Raw genomic sequence first — 7,498 nt, 5'->3', positions numbered from 1 at the left:
GATAAATTTCACAAGGGTTGCCCAACTGAAGGCAATTCTGATATATTTCTGTATGAAAATAGACAAAAGAAGTGGCAATGATGTGTCAAAGTCGCCATGGGGAAACATGTGCAGAGTTGCCAATCGGCTTCATTTTTCCAATGAAAGGAATAAATCACGAGGTTGGCAATAATTGAATCATTTCAATTGCATGGAGAAATATATGCAGATTTGGGACAAATAAAACACTTTATTAAATAATTTTACACAACACAACTTGTTTTAATTGTACTAGATATTCGAATTATCGTCAAATAAATGCCATATATATTTTTAATGGGTTGTTTTTGTTTCCAATCTTTGGGGGTTTTAAAGAAGATATTAAATAAATATTATTCCACGACCATGAATGTATATTAAGGGTGCAGCCTTTCATCTTATGTGTCTTCACATTAATTTTATACAATTTTCATTTCAAAATCCAGTATTCTTTAAACAAGACACATCGTCTGAAATCAGAGCTGTATTTTACTACCTCATTTTTGACATTAAGAACAAAGAAAAAAAAAAAAAAACAATTGAGTGCTTCCCAGCAACAAAAGGAACAGCATAAACAAAGAATTAAGAAAGTAAAGTCATGCAATCAATCGTATGTTCACAATTTCAAATTTATTTATTTAACATCTCATTGTCAAAACGTTTATTTACAAAGCCATTACATATCAGAGATAGGAACGTGTTTTTAATTAATTAATTTAAACTCGACCTTGCCATTTTGCAAATAAAAAAATTTCATACATAAAATATTTACGTGTGACCTGTGGAATATTTTTTCAAAAATTAAAAATAATCTATTGTTTGTTTTAATTTTAAGTCAGTCTTTTTGTACCTAAATCTCGGCAAATATTGAAAAATGAGCTCAGCGTAAAGCCATTGAAATTCCAAAAAGTGCAAGAACTTACGCCGCAACGGAAAGAAAACAGACTCAAAAGAGCGGAAGAGTTGCTTCGCTTGGCCGAAATTGGTGAACTGCCGAATTTGGTTTTCTCCCATGAGAAAACATTCATTGTCAAGCAGTTTATAGACAAACAAAATGATCTTGTTTATTTGCCAAAGCGGTCAGCTGAAAATGTGCACCTTCGGTTGGCCACCAGAACTCAAGCGCCGGCCATGTGATGGTATGGGCAGCCATAACAGCCGATGGTCGCTCTCCACTCATATTAATCGACCGTGGCATCAAAATAAATGCCGAATATTATGGCGAAAATATTCTGGAGGGTGTATTACAGCCATAATTCGTGCCAAAGGTGGCGAATTCGAACAAATCTAAACTTATTCTAAAATTTGATTTTTTTGTTTTCTTTCAATAAAATTTAAAAAAAAATATTTTCTATTTTTCTTCCAATATTATAGCAAATTAAATCGCGGTATTGTTGATCTTCATACTTGCCCTAGCTGCAGCAGGTTTACATTTACAGAGGGTTAAAAAAAACTTAAAAGACACGAAATATTTGATCGGAAATGAATGTTTTTTTCTTCCTTTTCTTTTTTCTTTCTTTTCTGTTTTCTTTCTTTCCAGTTGTACGCCCATAACCAGGAAGAAAAACGTGTTATAAATTAGATAATGAAAGGACATCGAATAAATAACTGAAATCGTGTGATTGCATGGAATTACCTTTGTAATTGTACCATGAGCTATAAATCCATGTGACGGTAGCAATTTATTTAAGGCATTGATTTAAAAATATTTAATTATAATACATATTTTATATTAATATACCTTAAAAATTTGTTTTGTTGTTCTGCAAAAAAGGGTAAAAATTAAATGTTTGCGTTATTTTGCTGACACATTACTTTCGCGTTGGGTTGCATTAATCAGCGCTGCTCAAAAACAAGACCTCACTTAGTTTTTCTTTTTAAATCACCAAAAAACAGTGTTAAAACATAATTTATATATATTTTTATAAAAATTCTCTTCATTAATAATTTTTGACAACATCCAAGTTAAAAATAATTATAATGAAAGGATAAATATAAAGAAAATGCAATTTTTACTAGCACACGGTTTTGAGCAATGCTGTAAATAATTAAAATGTCAACAATATATTTATAAAATGTGGTAAATTTATCCCGATTGCAATACTTACATTTTTTTATGTAAACATAAAATTTGATTTAGTGGTACCATCTTCATTGCTTTTGACGCGATATGGCATCTCTCTAACAATATATATGAAAATGTCAACATCATCATTTTGATTGGTCTTTAGTAATCAAATTGTTACGCCAAGCAGAAAATTATGCACACATTTTCGTATGTTGTTCCTTAAATTGTGCTTCTTTGTTTTTGCAATTGTGTTTCCTTTTCTTTCATATCTTTTTAACAACAAATTTTATAGATGACCTCAATACATGACAACACACATCGATAACCAGCCAATTGATATTTTGTTATCGATATTACCATGCTTGCAGATAGTGGTAACACTGTTATTGTAGGCATATCAAAGGCGACAGTGGCAACGCGTACATGTTTATATTAACACAATGTTGCCAACTTAGTAGATTAGTTGTGGTGTTTAGACTGACAAAGTATTGCTGCATAAGCGAATGACTGTGGAAATGTGGTACTTATTTCATTTTAAATAAAAGAAAAACTATAATTTAATTACGCGAGATTGCAAAAATCATTCGATTACCAATATTCTATTTTGTTTATAACAGTAAACTTTGTAAATGTATATATATTTTCTAAATGATGGTTGTCTAATTGATCCAAACTTTGCCACAACAATTTCCCAACTTATAAATGGATATTTTAATGCAATTTCTGGTAAAATAATAAAAAAACAGTTACTTTAAAGCTGATTGCTAATTATGACTGTTTTTTTTATTATTTTACCAGAAATTGTGTTAAGCTTGACAGGGCAGAAATATTTCAGTTCATAAAATTTTTGCATTAAATATTTATTTATAATTTTGGGAAATTGTTGTGGCACACTTTGCTAATTGCTGTTTTTGCACCAAACCAGAATGAGAGCGTTAAGCCCTTTCATTTGTCAAATATTATCGAAAAAGCAAAAACCACAGGGAGACGTTCAGTATCGCTAAACCCGTCTCCCTGTGGATTTTATTTTACAAATATTTGGTATGTTCCAGAAAGGCAAGAATGTAAAAATGTTTACCATGGTAAAATTAAGAAGATTAAGAAGGTTTCTATTTGGCAATGTACAATGGATTTACAAGTGTACATTTTTACAATGAGGTGTTGTCAAATGAATATTTTTGAAAAAAATATGCATGTATCATTGCATGACTTTACTTTCTTAATTCTACCAATGATACAATAAAAAGGTAAGGTAGAGCTACCAGTTGATTAAATTTTTTTTCTAAGTGTGTCCGACTTCTGTCAGTTTTATGTATGTATTTATTGTTTTGAAAAACAATAACAAAATATTTTCGAAATTAATGATTGGAAGAAACGTAAATTGCGGGACGCGCATTAAAGCTATTCACAAGTTTTGCCATGGAATTGAAAGATAGAATAGTTTAGATCATATTTTAGAAAGACAACTTATTGTAAAAAAGAGGAAAAAGTCGAAGAAAGAATTGAATAAATAAATTGGGCTGTATTTCTATGGTTTCAGCTGTCCTACCTCCTTTTTGTACCATGATTTTACTACGATAACCGATTTTCCCCTTATGATATCGAAAAAAAATTGCAAAACTAGTAGATTCTTGAAAGTTCGGTAAGATACCAATTATTTAACGTGCTCTTTCTGTTCACGCTTTAAAGGCCAAAACATAATGAGCGCGCTATGTGTTTTTCAATATCACACGACTTCTATAAAACAATCCAATCAGCTGATTTTACTGGATAACTCTTGCTAAGTAAATTTTGCCAGTAAAATTTTGCAAATTCTCTGTAATTTAATGTCAAAATGGCTGTCTTTACTCGCTCTCATTTACTGGACTTTCGAACTATATTTTGTACAAAATATTGTTAATATTGTTTCTTGTTCCTTTTCTAAAAAATTAACTAACTACACATGTAGGAATGTAGTTTCTTCGTTCCAAATATGGTAGAAGAACACAGGTAGATGCATTAAAGCTTGGGAAAATTATTTTTTTTTTCAAAAATATTTATTTATTTATTAAGTCATCGGCTGGCTTCTTCAGAAAAGAACAAAGACCAAGTACAAAATCGAACTAAGTCAACCTAAAACTCCTTTGTTCCTCTACGAAAAAGCCAGCAGATGATTTAGGCCAGTCAAAAAAGCGTTTTATGTATTCTCACCCTTGTCCTTTACCTTTCCTCAAGTAAGAGATAACAAAAGTGGACTATAAAGAAAAGATGTAAAGGTGAGAATACATAAAACGCTTTTTCGACTGGCTTCTTCGGAAAATGACAAAGGAGCGTAGGGCCAAAATCGAACTAAGTTAACTTAAAACTTCTTTGTTCCTATACGAAGAAGCCAGCAGATGACTTAAGCCAGCCAAAAAAGCGTTTTATGTATTCTCACCTTAAGGAGTGGCCATAATATTTGCTCTGTTCCAGTACCTCACAAAAAAATATTCTAGGTTTTGATTTGTTTTCGATATCATAAAGTGAAAATCGGTTATCGTAGTAAAAATGTTTACATTCTTGCAGATCTGGAACAGAGAAATTATAAAAATAATTAAATAAAAATGTAAAAATCCTATTTCCTTTTCTCTCAACTTTTTTACGCCTCCTTTACTTTTGTTCCTCAAATGAAAAATCGATTTGTTTTTAATTCCAAAATTTGTTAGCCTTTGCTTTCTATAAAAACATCCTGCCCCAGTACGTATGTGGAAGCTAAATACAACTCTGATTTAAGGATACTTGCCCTGTGTAAACACCAGATTAGGCTTTCTAAAAATTGCAACCCGCCCTCTGGTGGTCTTCTCTAAATGCAAGACACCCTTGTGGATTAATTACTCTCGCTTTCGCCTTTTACTTTTGTCCTCCATTTCAATTTTGCATATATTTCCAAAATAAACATCTGTCCATCTGTCAAACTGATAACAATCAATCAAAAAACTTGATTTTACTTAATTGATATTTTTTCCGAAACGGACGTTTAATATTTCACTTGTGAGGTAATATTCAAATCGTGTGTATTTTTTTCCAAAAACAAAACAAACAAAAAATATTCAAATCTAGGTTAATTTAATAGATAAGATAGTTGCGCTTTAATGTTTCTCTGCAGCCAACTTTTGCATTTGGCAATTTGTTAGTTTTTCAGTTTTATTCCTCGATTACCAGTTAATGCTTAAGCATTTCAATTATCGTGTGCGAAATGAAAAATAAAAGAAATCCAACAAAAAATGTGTAATCGAATACCGGCACGATTTATTTCACACACACGCAAAATATTCATTCCATTCAACGGCTGTAATGCCATTGAAGACTGTGGCGGTCGTCGCCACTGTTTTTTTTCCCAATGTTAACGTAAACACGCTTTGACATTTCGTACTGAATTTTAGCAATTAAATTAATGCCTCTTAAATGACATTTAATATGCATTTTTGGTTTTTCTTAGTTGGCATGGTGGATAGATTAATTAGAAAATAATTACATAATTTGTGGAAAGGCATAATAGTGCAGGTGGATGTTGAACTGGGGAATGGGAAGGAATTTTTTAAAATTTTTTTGGAGTTTTTATTTAGAAATGCTCTCTATTTCGTACATGAACCATATAATATAATACATACTCTTATAAGACCCATGCGATTGGTGGCCACACAGCCTAATGCAAACAAATTTCAAGGTTTTGTTTACGTTTACAACTCATCACTACGACCCCTGAGAGAAAATATTATTTTTATTTATAAATTCCCATTAAATCGTTATTTATATATAGAAGACTAATTTTAAACAATTAAAAATACCCATCTCTGTTTTAACGGCATCTACGACAAACTATAGAGCACAGTTATTCACATTGTTTTGTTTACAAACCTGTTTTGGTGGGTGGCTGTTGTGTCAATGAAAACAATCGATAGTAATGATGTCACAGTTTGAGAGTCACTGGCAGCCAATCTACTCAAGTGAAGCATTAATAGAAAACACATTTAAAAACTAATTCCAACAGCTCCAACTTGGTTTGCTGGGAAAGAGTTGATGTATTTTTGTTGTTTTTGTTCGTTATTTCTGTTATTTTAAGCGAAATCTTACCAAAAAAAGGTTATAGGTTAGGCATTCAATGATGCTTGCATTTTTTTTTGGTTGCTGCTGCTGTTGCTTTGAGGAAATGTTTTCAAATGAAACTTCAAAACTAATGAAATGTTGTATTTGAAGTTTTCTGATCGTGCACGTTTTGTTTTGAGATAAATGTGAGTGCCGATATATTTTTTTAAAGGTTTCCTTGGTAACATCATTCAATTTGGTGTTGTGGGAATATTTTTTGTGAAATTTGGGGAAAAATAATTGATTTGTTTTGACATTTGCAGTTCGGAAGGAGTCTATAGACTTTAAGAGGAGTTGAAGGGCCTGGAAAAATGCGAAGACGAGTGTTGGATGCAGATGACCTATACTGCCGAGTAGATGGCCTCAGAGTAGTATAAGCGGAGTAGTTGGATTTAGAGTTATCTACTGCCAAGTAGTTGGCTTTAGAGGCCACTAATGGGAATAGTTGGCCACAAACACCTCCACTGCCGATTAGTAGGCTTCAGAGGCCTAGTAGCTAGCCTCAGTGCCTCAACTGCCGAGTAGTTGGACCCACAGGACTCTTCTGTGGAATACTTGGCCTCAGACACCTCCACGGACGAGTAGTTGTCATCCATAGCTATTACTGCGGAATAGTTAGCCTTCCGACTATAGTTGGGCTCAGAGACCTCTACAGCTGAGTATTTGGCCTTAGAGGCCTCTACTGAAAATTAGCTCACCGCAAATGTCTCTACTGTATAGTAGCTGGCTTCAGTTGCCTCTGCTGTAGAGTAGCTGGCCTCAGACATCTCTATTGCAGAGTAGCTGGCCTCGGAGTCCTTTACTGTAGAGTAGCTATTCCTCTCAGATTCCTCTGTTGTGGAGTAGCTTTCCCCACAGGCCTCTACTTCTGGTCCCATAGGCCTCTATTTAGAGTAGCTACTTTAGAGCAGCTAGCCACAGAGGCCTCTACTCCTGGCCCCAGAGGCCTCTACTGTGGAGTAGCTGGCCTAAGAGGTCTCTACTGTCAAGCAAATAGCCCCAGAGGCCTCTATTTTAGAGAAGCTGGCCTCAGAGGACTCTACTGGAGAGAAGCTGCCCCAAAATGCCTCTACTGTAGCGTAGGTGGCCTTAAAGGCGTCTACTGTAGAGTAGCTGGCCTCAGGGGCCTCTATTTGAGAGCTGAATTTAGAGGCCTCTTCTTTGGAGTATCTGGCTTCAGAAGCCTCTTCTGTAGAGTAGCGTAGCTGGTATTTGAGGCCTTTACTGTAGAGTAGCTTAGCTGGCATCAGAGGACTCTACTGTAGAGTTGCTGGCCTCAGAAGCCTCTACTGTGGAGTAACTGGCCTC

Source organism: Musca domestica, unplaced genomic scaffold (genome assembly GCF_030504385.1).
Source record: "Musca domestica strain aabys unplaced genomic scaffold, Musca_domestica.polishedcontigs.V.1.1 61, whole genome shotgun sequence".
In the NCBI taxonomy this organism is placed as follows: Eukaryota; Metazoa; Arthropoda; class Insecta; order Diptera; family Muscidae; genus Musca; species Musca domestica.
The sequence above is the reverse complement of the archived record's forward strand: the minus strand, read 5'-3'. Positions refer to the sequence as shown.